This window comes from Callithrix jacchus, chromosome 9, assembly GCF_049354715.1.
Source record: "Callithrix jacchus isolate 240 chromosome 9, calJac240_pri, whole genome shotgun sequence".
NCBI lineage: Eukaryota > Metazoa > Chordata > Mammalia > Primates > Cebidae > Callithrix > Callithrix jacchus.
This window is the reverse complement of record NC_133510.1, coordinates 30383060-30404001: the sequence shown is the minus strand read 5'-3', so window position 1 is coordinate 30404001 and position 20942 is coordinate 30383060. Positions and strand designations below refer to the sequence as shown.

The 20942-nt window shown below is 37.8% G+C and overlaps 1 long non-coding RNA gene and 1 pseudogene across 2 annotated transcripts in view; one reads left to right on the top strand and one right to left on the bottom strand.

Annotated features, from left to right (window-relative positions):
* The window catches only part of LOC144577876 (uncharacterized), a 59837-nt gene extending 44400 nt beyond the window's left edge, over nt 1-15437 (top strand). For both annotated transcript variants that reach the window (XR_013522698.1, XR_013522697.1), the window contains exon 3: nt 15233-15437. This is a non-coding gene — a long non-coding RNA (uncharacterized LOC144577876). The remainder of the gene's footprint in view (nt 1-15232) is intronic.
* On the bottom strand, nt 4917-14930 carry LOC100406122 (SAFB-like transcription modulator pseudogene; annotated as a pseudogene).
* Nucleotides 15438-20942: the final 5505 nt, after the last annotated feature.

Below are 20942 nucleotides of genomic sequence, written 5' to 3'. Positions count from 1 at the left end.
AGAGTCCCAACTCAGAGTGTTATCAGAGCACCCAGCTTCAACAGGTCCTAGAATCTAGCCCATGTCAAACCCTCCATACTTTTTCTCATACTTGGGTTAGAGCATGAGATTATTTCAGTATGTATAACAAGCAAACCTAACATAGCTCAGGACTGGAATGACTGCAACATTAAGTTTCCTGAGAGTCAGGGTTCTTACAGCTAACTATCCCTCTTCTATCAGATGTCATCCAAATCCTCAAGGTCCCTGCTGTTGTTAGAGTTCCAATGTCACATCTATATTCCAGGCAGTTGGATTTGGGGGTGAATAGGAGGGTTGGAGAGAAAGCATTCCTCCTTCTTCTTAAGAATTCTTTTTGGAGGATCTAAACAATACTTCTACTTATATTTTATTGGCCAGAATGTAGTCACATCATCATGCCTAGCCACAAGAAAAGCTGATCAATGTAGTTCTTTACCTGTACAAAATACGCCCAGCCAAAATTAGTGTCTATTCACTAAGGAGGAAGGGAGAATCAATATTAGGAGTGACCATAACAGTCTGTGCCTCAAAGGACTATGGATTAAGAAATAGAGAGTTATAGTGAATTTATTAAAAGACTAAATGAAGTTGTTGTGCAAAGATTAGATTTGCTAGGATGCCTTATCCTAATGCCACCACTAACATTAGGAGGCATTATGAGGAAAGAGATCAAAGTTTGAGAGCCTGGATTGGAGAAAAATATATATTTGAAAAAGAAAAAAACCTAAAAATTTGTGAGCAAAAAGGATGGGTGAAGGGTAAATTTCTGGACATTTGGATACAGTTTAGAAAACTTAGAAATAAATGCCAAGCTCTGATTTTTCAGATGAAATATTTTTGTGCTATACTATTTGTTGTGCAGGAATTAAAATAAGAACACCTTCAAAAGTGTGACTGTTGCTTTCATAATAGTTTCAGCACTTGTATCTACTTTTTAATTAAACACATAACCATATGTTTCTTACTCCTGAATTATTTTCTCCAGGATACATCCAAAACAGCACTTTGGCTAGCTAAGTTAATGAAGAATTATGCAAAGCACCTCCAGAGGATTTTATAGTGATGTCAAAGGGTAATCCAAGATGTTTTGCAATGCAGTTTAGCATGGACATTTCCAAATAACTACTTGGCTTAGGAATCATTCATTTACTTAAAATGTTGTCCTGTAGTTCCTGTATTTGGTGAACTCTCCCCCGAGCCTCAAATTATAATACATACATATGCTATTAATTTTCCAGTGACTCATATATCATTATAACAGTACTAGATCCAGTGATCCAGTATTGATCGCTGGATCTAAATTCTAAGCGCCAAGTCATGTTTTGAAATGCAAATCTACATTGTACAATACCCCTTGATTTCTTTTTCCATCAGGGCATTCTTACCTCTAGCCTGGGCTTTAAAATATCATAGCTTAGTAATAATCAGTCTTTGATGCTAGAAGCTGAAGTTGAGAAAATGCATTTAACTTAATGACAAAAAAACTCTTGGAAGGAAAAAATGTGCTTTTTTTCTTAGTTCATTTAAAAGCTAATAAAGTTTAGTCTTAGGAGGGAAGAGAGAGATCAAACTTTGTTTCTTTTGCCTGCTTGCCAGATGATGCTAACAAGTCATTGTCCTTTCTCACTCAGGCATAAGTGCCTGAAAACTCATTTTTCTTCTGCTTACCATTGCCTTAACCAGTAATACTCTTCTCAGACAGCAAGACACCTGAATGTCTAAACATTTATCTATACGAATACAGGCTCATTTCATGTGAATGCCTGCCAAGCAGGAACTAGGCTGTCAGCTTCATCCCATCAAAAAGACTTTCAGTCCCAAGGACCGATGGCAGATTCCAATTGTTAAGTCATTCTTGCTTGAACTGAATTTTAAAGTCAGGCTCCTACTGGTAAAGAATGGAGCTCAAAGAGGGCATTTAGCCAGAAATGTTGCAATTCTAAATATAATACTTTGGGATATGGATTTTGTTCTTGCTGTCATTATTTTTCAAAATGTGGATACTGAGTAAATCTCTAGGACAGCAAATAATGTGTAAGGGCAACCAATACCACATAATAGTTCTTGTTTTGGTACATTTGCTTTGTAGTGATTTATTAAGGGAGACTGAAAAACCCTGATTAAAATGCACAAACAGTGCTGAACAGTAAACAACCATGTCTAAGGATGAAAAAATGGGACCCACATGCTGTGCATGGAAATTGCCCTTAACAACATGGCCTATTGTTGAACAGATAGGAAGCCAAAGGTTGCTTGTAATCAAATTTGAAGTTTCCCATCACTTATAAAAGCAGCACTTCCTTGTGCAAACGTTTCAATTTGTTGTAGTTAGAAACTGCTTCCTGGCTTAATCCTTACAGAAACCAGGAGTTCTTGTGAGTGTCAGGTGGATAGAAAAATTTGGACGTGGAGCCCACTAGACTTTACAAAATGGAACCAAGTTTGTATATTGAAGGAGAAATAAAATGTAAAGAATTTACAAGAGCAAATTAAAGTAGCAAGAGACCTCAAGATGATTATTTCTCTTGTATTTCATTTAAACGGGGAAATTTTTTGAGGGGCTGCCTAGGTGCTCAAATCTGTTCTATTTTCTCACTCAAAAATAAAGCAGATGTTAAAGGGAGGGGGAAGCAAACATTAGCTTGCTACAGTCTGAACCAAGTCTATGGAAAAATACTCAAAGAGAAAATTCAGTAATAATATGACAGCATTTTTCTGATGGGCTGAATTACATGGATACAAATACGGAGATTATTATGTAATGATAGTCTGTATTTTGTTATGAAGACTATTAATTGATTGCTAAGTAAGGAGACAAAAAGTTAACTGCTAAACTTTTAAGCCATATTTACTTTTCCAATGTATCAACATAATAGAGAATAAAGAAAAATCAAGAAATTTGAATAATTTCTTTAAAATATTGTATTATATTCTGTAATGTCTTAATTATATGAAGACCATTTTTTAAATGTTTTAATATTATTTTTCCAAGGAAATGTTAAGAATGAACACAAAATCATCATCTTCACAAATGACTAAAAAATGAAATTAAAAAATGATTCACAAATCTCTTATAGTTAAACATTCGGATCTTTTTGATTTCCCAATAATAATATTGTAGTCAACATCCTTAGATAAAAATCTATGTGTATATTTCTAATTATTTATCTGGTACAAATTCCCTCACAAATAAAGATCATTGAGGCATGAATATTTAACTTATTTTTAAAAAGGCCTTTCAGGAGTCTTGTTAATTTTTATCTTCTCAGAAGTACATGGGACGCTATCAGCACTAATATTTGATGTTATCTGTACCAAATTATTAAGTGAAAATTGCATCTTTTAACAATAATGTGCATGTTTTTGACATATATTTTATAATTTTAATAGTGTTTATGATTATTTCATTGTTCTTTATGTATTAGAGATGTTCTCTTAATTACATCTCTAATCCTTTCATAGGATAAATGGGAAAATTAAATAAGTCATATAAAATGCCTAATATACTGACTAGAAAAATCTTCAGTGTTAAATAATATTTAATGAATTTTAGTTATAATTATGGGTATTGATTTATCTCTGAATTACAGATAAAAATGTGGTCAGTAAAGAAACTCAGTTTAAATAAAGACACCATTACCATTCCTCTGAGGTTATTTTTTTTTCCAGGTGTGGATTTTTATTTTCACAAAAAGACAACAATGTCTTCCCACATACAAGTATTAAGAAAACCCAACTCATTCACTCTAAAACCATCTAGAGCCTGGGTTTTTTTCCACTTCTCAACATAGTTGGGAATATGAAAACATTAATATTCACACAATTCCCAGAGATGGAATTTATCCATCGAACAGTGCAGATTACCTAAAAGTGCACTTACCTGCACATCTCGGTCTAAGAACCTTGCGAGATAAACCTCATGGCCAAGATTTCATTAATCTGTTTGGTTTCATACCATGCAAACCTGAACAAGTGTGCTGCTATACTAAACCGAAAATTGGTTCTCAATACTTTAGCAACTATACAGAATATGAAGTTTTCTTTCAAAAAAGATTACATTTTCTTTAAACCAGGATACACAGATGCACTTAATGTAACAGTATCTTCTGCAAAAATAGGTTACACAACACTCAGAAAGGCAAGGAACAATCTTATTGTCTAAAAATTAGACAGCTAAGACTTCTTAAGCTTAGGCAGCCTTCAAAATGGAGGCTGAAAACGCTTGGTGAAAAGAAGTAACTTTAGAGTCAGACACACAGAGCTAAGGCTGCAAATTAAACCACTGCCAACTGCAAACTACTCTTTATTATTCACACAGCGTTAAACAAAATGAGTTCAATTCTATCTTTGAAATGTATCTCAGTGCTGCAAGAAAAAAAGTTGAGTGATACACAAGACTATTAAAAGTTACAACAGAACTATTTAAACATCTCCAAAATTGAGAAAAGCAATCATGTTAATTTTTTTTTTTTTTTTTTGAGACGGAGTTTTGCTCTTGTTACCCAGGCTGGAGTGCAATGGCGCGATCTCGGCTTACCGCAACCTCCGCCTCCTGGGTTCAGGCAATTCTCCTGTCTCAGCCTCCTGAGTACTGGAATTACAGGCACGCGCCAGCATGCCCAGCTAATTTTTTGTATTTTTAGTAGAGACGGGGTTTCACCATGTTGACCAGGATGGTCTTGATCTCTTGACCTCGTGATCCACCAGCCTCGGCCTACCAAAGTGCTGGGATTACGGGCTTGAGCCACCGCGCCCGGCCCATGTTAAATTTTTTTAAAGTATGATAGAACTCTCAAGCAAATCAGAGGTCCTTTTCATAAGTAGTCAAGTAAAGTCTACAGGATATTTCAATAAATTATCTTAAAACCATGGCAGATAGCTCATTTTCAGAATCATCATGGAGGTCCATCCTTAAATGGCATAAATTTGGAGCCACTTCCTCTTGGTATGGAATTGCCACTGATTTGTACAATTCTATTAATTGGGGATGCGTTATTTGAATGTCGGGTTATCCTGCCTGTGCCTGCCCAACCATCACCTATTCGCCTGGTATCATGACAGCTAGGCCCTTGAGAGGGTGGATGATGCCACTCTTTCCTTGGTCCACTTGTGTCCCATCCATGACATTCAACCACATGTTGCTCCTCAGGTCAGTGCTGTGATCCACTTCCTTGGTCTATGATGACTCCTCTGTCTCCCTCTCTGCTCCTGTACCCCAAGCGCTACTTCCCAGAGGGAGCACCTCTCATGCCTTGCCCTGATACTTCTCTCCCAGATCGTTTGGGCCTTTCAACTCTTGTTTCCCATTTGTCAGTGGACATGCTTCCTTCACTTTTCCAGCTGGTAGGTATAGAAGAATTGGGCCCTGCCTCTTGAGAATGTCTAGGATGAGTGATATCAGGCCTGTCATGAATGATCAGTATTCTCCTTCTGTCTCGCTCCCCTCTTACTTCTCGTGTGTCTGATTCTCTAAATTCATTTCTTGGTGGTGAAGCTCATTTCTTCTGGAGTCATTGAAATTTTGGGGATATCTTTCGAAGTTTGGATCTATCCTTCGTTCAGTAGGTTGTGCTTTTTTCCCCTCACTTTGACCAGTAAAGCAATCCCACCGTTCAAAAGATGAAGACTATGCTGCTGAACTCTCAGGAAACCTGCCCCTCTCTCTGTGATCAAGTCCTTTAATTTGTTCTGTTGGCAAGAGTAGTCAGATCCATAGCCAAATCGTGCATCAGTATCTAGAGACAACTTTTTCATTTTAGTAGAGACAGGGGTTTCACCATGTTGGCCAGGCTTGTCTTGAACTCCTGGCCTCAAGAGTTTGTCTGCCTCAGCCTCCCAAAGTGCTGGGATTATAGGCATGAGCCACTGCACATGACCTGAGGTTATATTTTTAATAGTAAAATAAAACTGTCCTTTCTACAAAGAACCCCAAATCACAGATCTGTGGATGCAAGTCCTTGGTGACGAATTGATTCATGCTTCCCCGAGTTCCTATAAGCATCACAATCGTGTACTTCCTTTTGCTTTTGGAACAGAGTGGTAAGTTTCAGTTTTCAATCTACAGAGGTACAGGGATATTTGTTATCCCAAAAAGTGTCTTGTGAACTTCTTAGATATATAGGAGAATGTTGTGTCTTGCAATCCACAGAGCAGTCAGCTACAGGGAGAGAAATGCAGGCTTGGGCCAATGTGACCTCAGTGGCTAGGATCAAAAACAGAATAGGTATTGAAGGGGCTCTTACTCTGCTTCAAAACCAGAAAGTAGGAAGTTCAGTATACGAAAGAGACAGTGGTTAATTTTTATTAAAATCATGAGCGCAATTCCTCTTTGGTGATAATTGCCATCATCCTATTTATCTGACTCCCTGCCTCTAGACTCTTGCCTCACCAATCCATCCTTACATTGCTAGGGAGTTGTCGTCCTCAAACCAGGATGGATTATGCTCTTCCCATAACAGAATTATTTTAGGGTCTTCCTACTTCTTCACATCTTTCCTCATTAAATAAAATTTTCACAATTAGTGTGATATCCAAGATCCTTCTCCACCTAGCTATAACCTACCTTTTGCAGCGTAACTTCACTACATTTCTCTGCACATTTTCTACTCCAAATACTAGTCTACTTACCTTGAACATGGGCTGTGAGCATTCATTTCTCCAAGCTTTGCTCATAATCACTGTTCCCTGAGCCTGAAATGTCCTTCCTCCCCTCTCCCTTGACAGAGATCCCGCTTATTCTTCAGAATCCTATCCAGGTTCTTTCCATCAAATATAATCACTCCTTCCTCTGTAGTCTTAAAACACACAATCTACTTGACACAACCCCTTCTGTTTCATTCTATTGATATTTACAAAATGCCTTTCCCACTAGATTATGAGCATATGTGAAATAGTGACCATATTTTAATCATGCTCAGTTTCCCCCACAGCTTGCACAATATTTCCCAAAATAAAGTGCTCAGTAATTGTTTCATGAATTGAATATGCAGTGATCAATTTTAGTTGTTTTCTATATAAATATGACAAGTTCCTCTATGAGGAAAAAAATGCTTCTCACTGGTTTCAAAGTAAGGTTGTCAGATAAAACATAGGCACTCAGTAAAATTTTGAATATGAAATTCAAATTCAGGTAGACATCCTCTTTTGTTTTATTTTGATAAATCTGGCAACCGTAGTCCAAAGACATGCCAGTTTTACAACTGTTTAGGGTTAACTTCTGGACAATAATGAATTAGTGTGGGCCTAAATCTGTTCCCATCTAATTCTGCCATAGCAATGTGTGCATAGCAACAGTGAATCCCCTTCATGTAAGAGGAATGTAAAGGGAAAAATGAGCAGAAGAACAAAGCCAGTCATTTCTAACTTGATTCTTATATTTTCACGGGTACATAGTAGATACTAGAGGTACTCAGGAGCTATCATTCCAGATATGAATATAACTTACTCAAATAGATAGTTGTTCTGATCAAAAAATAGCCAAGGCAAACCTTTGAGGTCATTGAAACATTCTGCTTTTAAATCATCACCCAGGACATTTCTTTACACTTTCCTTGATCTTTTTTATTGCCTCTCTGGCATCCAACCACAACGAGGCCATTGTGTGGGCACTAGTTGTGCCAACCTTCCATGCTCATCCCTGAGGATCCACGTCTACCCCAAGCTATTTAATAACATCTCCTAACCTTATTACACCCCACATGTACCTCTCAACCCCAGCTCTTCTCTTTTCCAGTTTCCTAGGAAAGAGTTTGCTAGTCTAATAATAAACCCCAATGCTTGCCAACTTAAAATGAGAGATCAATACTATCCCCAGGATTCTCCTTTGCTCTTAGATAACATCTGCAGTTTAACACTAACCTTCTGGGAGTAATTCCTGGCTCCCACTTCGTTGTCTGATCGAAAACGGTTGGAATTTCCTGTAAGAGTGGGTGATGAGCTTTGTGAGAGAATTGTTTCTTGTAGAGAAAACCCTTACAGTATTCTTCAGTTCAAATTATATAAGCAGCTATCAGCTGATGAGTTCAGCAGAACCTCTTATTTGTAGAAGTATATCTAGTATGTTCAGACCTTACCATTCTGACCAAAAAACAACTTCATATTTATCCAAATGCCATATAAGTTGAGCACCCAGTTGTCCATAAGGAACATATTGTTCCTCAGAAGGGTGCTGTCCACATCCTCTTTCAGGCCATTAGAGAAGAAACCCCATAAGATCTTCAAGTCTGGCCTCTGTCAAATCTCTAATCCTTTACTTCTGCAGGCAGACTCCCAGGAGACCACAGCTTCACCAGAAAAATACTGCCACAGAACTACAGACACATTTAAAGTAATATAATTGACTAATTGCAGGAAATAAGTTTCTGGCCATGCAACATGTTGAAAAGATAAATGTCATTAGGATTAAGCCAGTGACTTCAGCTACTTTAGCTACTGCAGTTTAGTCAATCACACAAACTGTTAGCAGACATGTAATGGAACCTGGAGGGAAACTGTGACACGGAATTAATCAGAAGAGAGACTGTGCCTGCACTTTCCTTCTGTTAGAAGAGCATACAGCCTTCCATTTGCCAGAGTATTGCTCCATACTCAAAAGCTGTGAAGCCTCAGATGTAAGTCGTGTACTCATTAGGACTGTGACTGCTAGTAATTGAAACCAACTGAAGCTAGCTTTATGAATTTACTTATTTGTTTATCTGTAGAGCATGGAGCTCAACACCTTGCCCAAGTTAGTCTTGAACTCCTGGCCTCAAGAGATTCTCCTTCCTTGGCCTCCCAAAGTGCTGGGATTATAAGGATGAGCCACTGTGGCCAGCCAAGGCTAGCTTTAAAAAATGAAAGTGAAGAATTTATTACAAAGACATAGTGATGCCTCATGATTCACGAGAAGAAGCAGCACAGGAGTATGGGAATCTCCAGCAAACTAAGCCCTCCTTCCCTCTGTGTGTTGTTTTTTTCTTTTGTTTTCTCTTTCCCCACAAGCTTTCTCTGAACCCTCATCTTCATGGAGGAATATGTCCTCTCACCATATTGGGTTCAGCCCCACAAAGAAACCGAAAGCTTTTCTTGAAGTGGGATGGGGGAACCCTTCAAGGCATATTTCTCCAAATGGCATCCAGGGGCCTGGCCTCGGTGAAATGGAAGGAAAGTAAGGGCCACTGTGAGCTTGGCAGATGCTACAAAAAGTATAGACAACTTTCACCTTGGTTACCTCCAAGTTGAAAAAAAAAGACATATGGACAACCGGTGGCCGCAGCTACCAATTCTCTAGTTGTCTTTGACCAAGACAAACTTGGAATAGGAAATAGTAGAAATGCTAGATATCTGGTCATACACTGATGTTAAACATGTCATCAAGTAAATTAAGAATAGTAAGAAAATAGGCCGGGCGCAGTGACTCAAGCCTGTAATCCCAGCACTTTGGGAGGCCAAGGCGAGTGGATCACGAGGTCAAGAGATCGAGACCATTCTGGTCAACATGGTGAAACCCTGTCTTTACTAAAAATGCAAAAAAAAAAAAAAAATTAGCTGGGCATGGTGGCATGTGCCTGTAATCCCAGCTACTCGGGAGGCCGAGGCAGGAGAATTGCCTGAACCCGGAAGGCGGAGGTTGCAGTGAGCCGAGGTCGGGCCATTGCACTCCAGCCTGGGTAACAAGAGCGAAATCCTGTCTCAAAAAAAAAAAAAAGAATAGTAAGAAAATATACCAAAAACAGTTTAATTCACAAAATGGAATGTATATATCAGAGACTTCCATCCCATTAACTCCTAACTATTCACTGGTTTGTCTTCCTTTGTAACTAAGCAGGAGAGTTATTTGAAGTAAAACTCAGCTGAATTGATTTAAAATGACATTAGTCTATTTTAGCTCATAAAGGCTTTCGCTCTAAAATTACTGATAGTTTACCACTTGCAGAGTTCCAACCTCCTAAAAAGTAACATTGAGATACCATTCAGCTTTAATAACTAATAAAGTGAATGAAGCTTTACTTACTCATTCTTCTCATTTTCCTCTTTTCTTTGGTACCCCTTTCACTGAATGGTTATACTTTATAGTTATCTCTGACAGTTATTTCCAAAGTAAGCATTTTATTATGCATCCTTATTTTTAAAATTAATAAATTCCTTCAATGTATGTTGATTTATTTACTAACATGTTATATATATTATGAACTAGATAAATAAACACTTTAAAGAATGATCTAAAATAAACATAATGGTGAAACTCTGTCTCTACTAAAAATACAAAAATCAGCCAGGTGTGGTGGCATGTGCCTGTAATCCCAGCTACTCAGGAGGCTGAGGCACGAGAGTCACTTGAACCTGAAAGGGGAAGATTGCAGTGAGCCAAGTTCACACCACCGCACTCCAGCCTGAGCAACAGAGGGAGACTCTATCTCTAAATAAATAAATAAAATGTAAGCAGACATTCTAATTTTTTCTTCCCAAGCCCCAGTAGGTCATACTGTGCACTAATCTATTGCCACAACACAGTCAGTTCATCCAAGTCCAGTTTTCCTTAGTGCATCATTTTTATTGTCCTGAAGTGCAGTCCTGGACTTTTAGTATAAGGTGCTCTTGGTAACCATATTTTTAAATGAATATTCCAAGGCTAAACTTTTAACTGTATAAGTGCCTGGAAAATTGATCTGTAATGCAAAAACAAACAAACAAAACACTCAGTGAGTGTAAAAGTCACCAGCCTCAACTAGGCAAAGTGAATTTCCTTAAGGAAAAAAAAAAAGGCTGCGCACAGTGGCTCATAATCCCAGCACTTTGAGAGGCTGAGGTGGGCGGATCATGAGGTCAGGAATTCGAGACCAGTCTGGCCAACATAGTGAAACCCTGTCCCTACTAAAAATATTTTTTAAAAATTAGCCAGGTGTGTTGGTGTGTGCCTGTAATCCCAGCTACTCGGGTGGCTGAGGCAGGAGAATCGTGTCAAACTGGGAGGCAGAGGTTACAGTGAGCTGAGATCACCAGCTTGGGTGATAATGTGAGACTCCATCTCAAAAAAAAAAAAAAAACTTTGAATAAATCAAACATATTGGCATAGGTGGGCTCTTAACAATTAGGCTATACACATTAAGTAGGTGAAGCAAGGAGTAAGGCTGTAACTGACTGGGACTAACAAAACCCTAGAAAGTGCCAGGCACCATCGATCATGCCTGTAATTCCAGCTCTTTGGGAAGGCAAAGTGGGCAGATCACTTAAAGTCAGGAGTTCAAGACAAGCCTGACCAACATGGCAAAAACCTCTCTTATAAAAATACAAAAAAATTAGCTAGGTGTGATGGCCCACATCTATAATCTCAGCTACTCAGGAGGTGGTGGCAGGCGAATCATTTGAACCTGGGAGGTGGAGGCAAGATCACACCACTGCACTCCAGCCTGGGTGACAGAGTGAGACTCCCATCTCAAAAAACATTTTAAAAACCCTAGAATGGAAAAAAGAAAGCCAAATTAGATAGTGACTCTCCAGTGACCAAATTCTGTTGTTTTTTTTCTCCATGTCATCTTCTCTGTCTTTCCCCAGACACCCAGGCCCTCAGATGATGCTGACCCTGCCAGTGTTTCAGACCAAAGGAAATAATGAGATACATAACAATAAACCAGCAATCTTATCCTTCAATAAAGCCCTTCTCACAAAAGGCATGACCAAAATTTTAAAAGCAAACTGAAAACTTATATATATATATATATATATATATATATATATATATATATATATATGTTTTGAGATGGAGTCTCACTCTGTTGCCCAGGCTGGAGTACAGTGGCACTGCCTGGACTCACTGCAACCTGTACCTCCCAGGTTCAAGTGATTCTCCTGCCTCAGCCTCCTAAGTAGCTAGGATTACAGGTGCACACCACCACACCCAGCTAATTTTTATATTTTTAGTAGAGATGGGGTTTCACCATGTTGGTCAGGCTGGTCTCAGACTCCTGACCTCGTGATCCGCCAGCCTCAGCCTCCCAAAGTGCAGGAGTGAGCCACCATGCCCAGCCTGAACTGAAAATATTTATTCAAAGAATGGCAGGCAAAGGATTCATATCTCTGATGTGTAATAAGAGCATACAAATGAATGAGAACAGAAAGACCTTCCACTAATAAATTGGCAAAAGTTAGTCAACAGAGAATAAATGATTGGTTGGCCAATATGTAGGAAATGTTCCTTCTGTATTTTTTTTGAGATGGAGTTTCGCTGTTGTTACCCAGACTGGAGTGCAATGGCACGATCTTGGCTCACCACAACCTCCACCTCCTGGGTTCAAGCAATTCTCCTGCCTCAGCCTCCTGAGTAGCTGGGACTTCAGGCATGCATCACCTTGCCCAGCTAATTTTTTTTTTGTATTTTTAGTAGAGACGGGGTTTCACCTTGTTGACCAGGATGGTCTCAATCTCCTGTCCTTGTGATCCACCCACCTTGGCCTCCCAAAGTGCTGGGATTATAGGCGTGAGTCACCGTGCCCGGCCCCCTTCTGTATTTTTTAAAATGTTATGAGTTAACAAGACACTATTTTTTCTCTGTCAAATTATCAAAGATTGTAAACTATTAAATAGTCTGGCCAGAATGTGGTAAAATGAGCACTGAATTCATCACAGGTAGACCTGTGTATTAATTTGGCACTTTGAAAATTGATTTTGCAATGCCAAAAGATGTATATTGTCCTTGATCTAGTAAATTCTCTTCTGTTAACTTATCCTTCAGAAGTAGAAAACAAAGATTTAGAGACCAACATGTTTACTGGCACACTATATAAAGCATTGAAATTTTTTAAAACAGATTTTACAATACAAAAATAGATAAATTACAATATATCTACAAAATCCATTGTTCAGCTTTACAATTTTATGTTTATTAGGAGAGCTTGGTGCTATGATTATTGCTTATATTTAAGGGATATGCAGTTATATGCTATAGTAATGACAATAAACAAGGGGGAAAGAAAAATAGAAAAAGGCTCTAGGTGGAAATAAAAATTCTGAGTTATTTTTCTTGGTTTGCAGATCTATGAATGCTTTTAGTTCCTTTCTGTAGTTTCTATTTTTAGATGTCTCTTCAAATTTATATCCATGTAACTAATATTGAGGAACTACAATGTTCTAGACACTGTCCTAAGAGCTTGGATAAAGTAATGATAAAAACAAAATTTCTACTTTCAATAGGATTGCCAGATTTAGCAAAGAACAACATAGCACATCCAGTTAAATTTAAATTTCAGATAAACAATGACTAGATTTTACTATATGTATAGTATTTTATCTGGCTACCCTAATTCTCATGGAATGTAATTTTGTGGGAGATAAATTTTCTACAATGAACATGAAACTAACTTTTATAGTTTATTTTTTATTTAATAAAATACACCTAACATAAAATGTGCTATTTTAACCATTTTAAAATGTACAATTTAGTATATGAAGTTCATTTATGATGTTATACAACTATCACTACTATTTAGTTCCAGAACTTATTCATCACCTCAAAAGAAAAACTCCTTGTACATTAAGAATTTACTTCCTATTATCCGTTCTCTCCAGTTTCTGGCAACCACTAATCTGTTTTCTGTCTCTATGGATTTGCCTATACCAGACATTTCATATAAATGGAATCACACAAGACGCTGTCCTTTGTGTCTGGATTCTTTTACTTAGGATAATGTTTTTAAGGTTTATTCATGTTATATCATGTACCAGAATGCCATTTCCTTTTATAGCTGAATAATGGTCCATTGTATGTATCTGTCACATTTTGTTTATCCATTTAGACATTTGAGTTGTTTCCAACTTCTGGCTATTGTGAAATAATATTAATTTTATACCTTTAAAAAAATAAGTTTTACTTAAACCATTATTCCCAAGAGATGATAAAAACCTTTTTCAGAGCTGATATAGTTTGGCTGTATCCCAACCCAAATCTCATCTTGAATTGTTGCTCCTATAATTTCCACATGTTGTGGGAGGAACCCTGTGGGAAGTAATTGAATCATGGCAGTGGGTCTTTGCCATACTGTTCTTGTGATAGTGACTAAGTCTCATGAGATCCGATGGTTTTATAAATGGGAGTTCCCCTGCACAAGCTTTGTCTTTGCCTGCTGCCATGTAAGACGTCCCTTTGCTCTTCTTTCAACTCCCACCATGACTTGAGGCCTCCCCTGCCATGTGGAACTGTGAGTCAGTTTAACTTATTTCCTTTATAACTTACCTAGTCTTGGGTATGTTTTTATTACCAGCATGAGAACAGACTAATACAAGAGCTACTTCAGTGTTATATGGTCAAATAAAGCTTAGTAGGAAGCTAATAGAATATCTACTTCAGTATTATATGTTCAGATAAAACTTAGTAAGAAGATGGCCAGGCAACATTCAGTCAACACAAAATAATGTATTGAGCAAAGTACAATGCTAGGTTTTTTGGAAGGTAAAAAGAAGCATAAAATGTAAATCTTTCCATCAATAAGCTTATACCAAATTCTGGAAAATGAAAGTTAAAAGTCCAGCTTTTCATCACAAACAAGGATACTATCTCAGTCAGAAGCAACTGAGCTTATGTTACCAACTCAGGGTTCCGCTAGAACAATAAGTAGGGTGCATCACATATGCATGATTAAAATGCTCATCAAAAAAAAGTATGCTTCCTAGAAAAATGAAAGTGAGAATTTTATCCAAAGGTAAATAATGGTTTTCGATCCTGAAAGCTACCAAAAGACCAGAAATATTGGAGTCCCTTCTGAGAACCTCCTCACAACACAAGCTAAATTAACTATTTTCTGCCTTCCCATTTTTAGCAATCATTCTTTTGTCTCAGGTCCCCTGAGGTTTTTCAGACCTACATCAGCAAATTCTTCCTTCCAACAGCTGGGGAAAGCTGGCTTCCTAAACCTCTTGCTGGCATCATCATAGAGCATTATGAAGCATAAGTGACAGAAACAGACATGGGGGTGCCAGGATGCTTCTTTCTCTGTTGGCAGAACTCCAAGTGGCCAATGCCTGACCTAAAGCCAAGGAGACACAGAGGGGTGAGATAGGGTGGTGATAAGCAGAGTCAGAGACTCAAGATTCCCCAAGTGTCTTCTATGGTACAATTGGTTCATATTCTGTCCCAGAACCTGCCACAACTTCCCCCCTTCACCCTTGTTCAAGTTATCTGTTCTGCCTTACCTCCTACTGCCCACCAGCTGACTAAAATTGTATGTCTTCTTTCTTTAAGGCTCAGTGCAAATCCTACCTTTTCCAAAGAGGTCTTTCTGATCTTCTTCCCTTCTGCAATCAAAATTGAATCTGGAGAACATCATTCTCAGCAAACTGACACTAGAACAGAAAATGAAATACCGCATATTCTCACTCATAGGAGGGTGATGAAAAATGAGAACACATGGACACAGGGAGGGGAGTACTAAACACTGGGGTCTATTGGGGGGAAAAGGGGAGGGCCAGTGGGGGGGAGCTGGGGAGGGATAGCCTGGGGAAAAATGACGAATGTGGGTGAAGGGGAGAAAGGAAGCAAAACACACTGCCATGTGTGTACCTATGCAACTGTCTTGCACATTCTGCACATGTACCCCAAAACCTAAAATGCAATAAAAAATTTAAAAAAATTGATGTGATTTCTTCCTTCTCCGGACTTTTTAATCTCACCATATTTATTATACTTATTAGATATTTTATTTATTTTACTTTTTTAAGTGTATATATTTCTGGGGCATGGACTATGTTTTGATACAGGCATACAATCTGAAATAAGCACATTGTAAAGAATGGGATATCCATCCCCTCAAGCATTTATCCTTTGAGTTACAAACAATCCAATGACACTCTTTAAGTAATTGCTGCTTGCTATGAATCATTCTGTTGCTCCAATTGCAGTACAATTGTCAACACTTGATTTTATTAACTCATCCATTCCTTTAACAAATATTTACTTAATATGAGATCCCTAGGGACCATATACTGGTTTGTTTCTCTACTGACTCAGACTGCTCTTTTTGTTCTCTTTTGCCAGCACAACTTTCCCACCATCCCTTAAGAATTGCTGTTTTCCAGAAATTTGCTCTCAAGTTTCTCCCTTCTCTTACTGGGGAGAGCTAATATCTGACATAGGTGCAATCGCTTCCCTCTCAGGAGCCAATGGTAGATACTAGTCATCATTCATGGAACTCCTTCCCACTCTGCCTAGGGGTAGCCTTAAATTATTTCCCAACACAGCACCTGAAAAAGCTCTCAATTATTTGGAGATGATAAGTGACGTAAAATCTTTCTGTGATCCCTGTCCCTCTCTCCCATTTAATAATACATCTGTGAAGATGATCCCCAATTCTACCACCAGCCTGACATTTCTCTTGAATTCTAGATACATATATCCCATAACGTATAGTCTTTTTTCTGCTTACTTTGTCAAACTCAGTTTTGTCCAAAACCTTACTTACCATATATGCCATAAAAACTAGCCTTAGGTATTACTATTTACACAATCACTTAGCCTAGAGACTTCACACTTATCTCTACTTTCACTTCTCTCTTGTTACCCATCTCCATATGCTGTTGATCATAGGTTATATTAATTCCACTTCATGAATGCCTTTTAAATATACAATTTCTTATCCTTTTCCACATCCTTTTCCATTTTCTTTCATTTAGGCCTTCATGGATTGCCTACATTGATTCTTGCAAGAGTCTATAATTCTCCATAAATGAATCACTCTCCTTTCCAACTTATTCCCTCTTTGCCATCAATTGTCTTCATAAAGCACCTACCTGGTCATCTTAGTGGTTTTATTCATTCCCTTTCATGGACTGCCAAAATTCTTAAGGGCCATCAAGAGGAAATACCAAATTCCTTTTTAGCATGGTATCCAGAGACCTTTGCACTCTGGCCCCAAACTACTTTTCCAAATACATTTCTCATCACTTCTCCATTTCCCAGCTTTCTGCTTCAGTATATGGTACAAGCTACTCCCTAAATACATCATGAACTGTCATACCTGTGTGTCTTTCCTCCTGCTGTATTGCCTGTTCAGAACATTCTTCCCCACTAACTGTTGGGGAAATTTACTCTCAAAGCTTAGCTTTCCCCTTCTTCCACCCCCTTTACCTCTCTCCACCTCCAGCCCAGTCTCCATTAATGGTCTACCTTGCTCTGTCATATGATGGTCTGTTGGGTCTACCCACCAGGCTGGTGACTCCTAGAGTACTCTTGTTCATTTTTGGATCCATAATATGAATTGCAGAGTTCTAATACATAATAAAGGATCAGTAAATGTTCTTGGCATATGCCAAATAGAAGCATACACTATATTCTAAGTCACTTTTCTCTTTAGAGAGTAGCTGGGGAAAAGTAAAAAACAAACAAAAAAAAGTAGCTGGTTGGTAAAATATGATAATTATTTTAGCTTGTATTTGAGTCTCATCACAAGGTCATTAACTGGAAATTGTTGACTTGTCAATATTTTTCCCAAGCCTCCAGTTAAATTTTTTTGGAAAGTTATGCAGAGTTGTGGCAATGAATCCTGACTTTGTAAAACAAAATTGTCCCATTATTTTCTTGTAGAAATAAAAACAAAACCATCAAAGTTTGATTGACAGCAATAGGAAAAACCCTTTTGTTTTGTGTAATCTGGTGTTTTCATTAAGTAATTTGCTGAGGAGGAAGAGACTTTGTAGGGGGTTCCAGAGGCATTCTGCTCAAGAAAATCTGCTTAATTTGAATAGTAGAGTGAAAGTCTCCAACCTTACCCACAAAAGCCATCCCTAGAAAACAAGGACTTCACAGTCACAAGCTGCTTCTGCTAGTGGAGACAAATCCAATTTCATGTTGTCTACGCAACCCTGGAAGAAAATCATGACAGTGTCAGACTGAAATATATTTTAAAGAGGAAAACCTTTGCTTTGGCAGTGGTTAAGCATAATAATATAAAAAAAAAATTTGTCTGTGTAATGACATACCCTTTTACTATAAAATATAAAAATTTTGGAAGATATAGCAGAGGGTTAATGCATACTGGGCTTTAAAATTAAAGTAGCTCTGTTGGTGGCAGTTCTCCTCCAACCTAGCAATATTTACTTGCATTATAGGACTGTATTTAATAAGGAAAATGGGATTGATGAATTATCATATATTGTAGTTTATGAGAGAATAAAGGTCTCCAGTACAGATACTGCTATCAGCAGTTCTCACTGGAATTCCTTCATGGATTGTGGAGGTTGATTAAAATTATGCAATCCAAAATTTTAGTAGAAGCATTAAAAAAATGGATCAAGACAGAGAAAGGTGGAAAAAATCCCACAAAGCTAAGATACCAGTAAATGAATCTTTCCTACAAAGAAAAAAAATGCCAGCTTACAAATGAGCACTCTCTTTAGTGAGCAGACTAAATCAGTGTGCAGGCCTAAATAAAGGGAACAATGGACACCTTCTGACACCAGGCTGTGTGTCTGGTGAGCATCCCTTAGTTCAAATGTTAGTACTGTGCGAGTATTTATTGTGTTTCTATAAAGTCCTAATGAGCTCCTTGGGTGAGAGTGAAACCCTTTGCTTTTTCACACTGTGCTCAAGACCCCTAAACTTCATGGGGTCAAATCTAAAGAAAGGGTAATGGACCATGAGGTCCAGCTTAATAGACCTGATATTAACACAGCAGCAAGAATGTCACCAAATGCAAAGTTTAGGCCAAGCAATGAATGAAGTATTTGTTACACTTAAATAATATACAAAGGTTATAACAGGGTAGTGGCACTATATCAATGTCATCATTGCAGGACTTTGAAAATCTCCCATGTATGAAATAACCCTGTAGCACATCTTTTGATTACAATAAATAAATTTGCTTTCCAAGAGCAAATAATAAATTACAATAAAAAGTTATATAACTGTGCGACTATCTGTAATTATTTTTAGATATTGAAAATCTCTTGCCCTTATAGTGAGGATACCATCAGTATCTAAAACTCATATAAAAGAAATGCATTCTATTCCTAATAATGGTTATAGTTTATATACTTAAATGAATATTTTCTCAAATTGAAACAGATTTTACTTTTACTGTGATCTGGTTTCCTTAGGATAGGACAGATATTCCTTGCTTTGAAATAAGTAAAACATCACCACACTGAAGATGACATCATAAGGCAGAACCACTTGTATAAATATAGGACCCTTTCACCAGACTTCCTCATCCATGGAGTTGTTGGCCCATCACAATAACCCTTGTCTTTTATTACAGTGGAACTTCAGTTCTGAGATGCAATGAAAGTTGCAGACCTAGGATCTGAAAACTCTGCACTCCATGATTTGATTTGTAAACTAACATTAACGATATCATCACTCACTCTCCCATGGCTAAGAATGGGTTCATACCTAGGGGTATGAACCAGTAAAAATATTGTATGATGGCTTGCCTTTCACGTATTTATTTTCTTGCTGGGTTAACAAAATATTTTTCATTGGAGTTGACTCAAATAGTTTATAAATTATTTGAGGACGGGACTATGTCTCTACTTTCTGCTGTTTTATGTTTCTATTCCCCAACACTAAAGACACAGCCATAGTATTCTCTACATACTCCAAATCTAATGGATATTTATGGGAAATGTTAGTCATAACTTCCCAACTCCCCTTTTTTTTCTATGACTAAATTGTCATGAAAATGAAAAATTGGCATTTACTTGTAAATTTCAGGTAGGATATTGTCAAATTGGTCAGCTAACATATATTCTCATAAACTTTCAGTAGGTTACTAACTGCTAACTTCCCATTTCACTTTGCATTATTTATTCAATTTCCAGAAGTTTGCCCCATCCACTAATTTTTGGAGGTTAGTTGAATGATACTTTCATATTTGTAAAATTAGATGAGGTTCAATTAGATGAAAAACATACAGGTTTCAGATAACTATTTTCAACATTCAAATACATAAAGCAAGGACATTTACAAACCAAAAAAATCACCAAAGCTCTTAAGTGCTGTGGTTAACTGTCATCATTTCTCTTTGACTAATAAAAAATTGTGGGGAAATGGCATTATTTTACTTTACTTGTCATTTTCAAAGAAATACAGAGAAATTTAGAAATGAAAACCAATTAATGTTTAATAATAAAGAGGAAACCAAAAGCAGGTTATCTGTTGATGGGATTGACCCCAAAGAAAGGACCCTAAGAGCTAGCCCAATGCATGTAATAAAGGAGCATAAAAACTCTGAGCTACCTAAAAATACCATTTCCACCAACCTCCCAGAATGTCTAGAACTTCTGTAATTGAAGTTATTGCTATGTATTAAGACAGTTTTTGGTCAGGTGTGGTGGCTCACGCCTGTAATCCCAGGACTTTGGGAGGCTGCGGTGGTCAGATCACTGAGGACAGAAGTTTTAGACCAGCCTAGACAACATGGTGAAACCCTGTCTCTACTAAAAATACAAAAAATAGCCAAGCATGGTGGCAGGTGCCTGTAGTCCCAGTTATTCCAGAAGCTGAGGCATGAGAGTCTCCTGAACTCAAGAGGCAGAGGTTGCAGTGAGCCAAGATCATGTCACTGCAGTCCAGCCTGGGTGACAGAGTGGGACTCTGTCTCAAAACAAACAAACAAACGAACAAAACAGTTTTTAACAGATGCCCATTACAGTGCTTACACAATACGTTTACTCAATAATATGCATTTTCCCTCCAATATGTATTAGACAAGAGCAGAACATAGCCCAGAGCAAATTGTTTGAACCAAAGGAGAGTACAGTCTTGAGTAAAGTAGGATGTGAAAGGAATTTTGGAAAGCCAGGAGGCCCCAAAGACAATGGCTGTGAGAGGAAGACCCAACCTAAGAGAGTGGGTTTGTACTAAAGACTTTGCCTTCTTTGAAACTGGGCATAAAGCTTGGTTATGCCTATTAGTAAACTGTTTCTAAATGTTTCCCTACAATTAGAAGCTCTTTAAG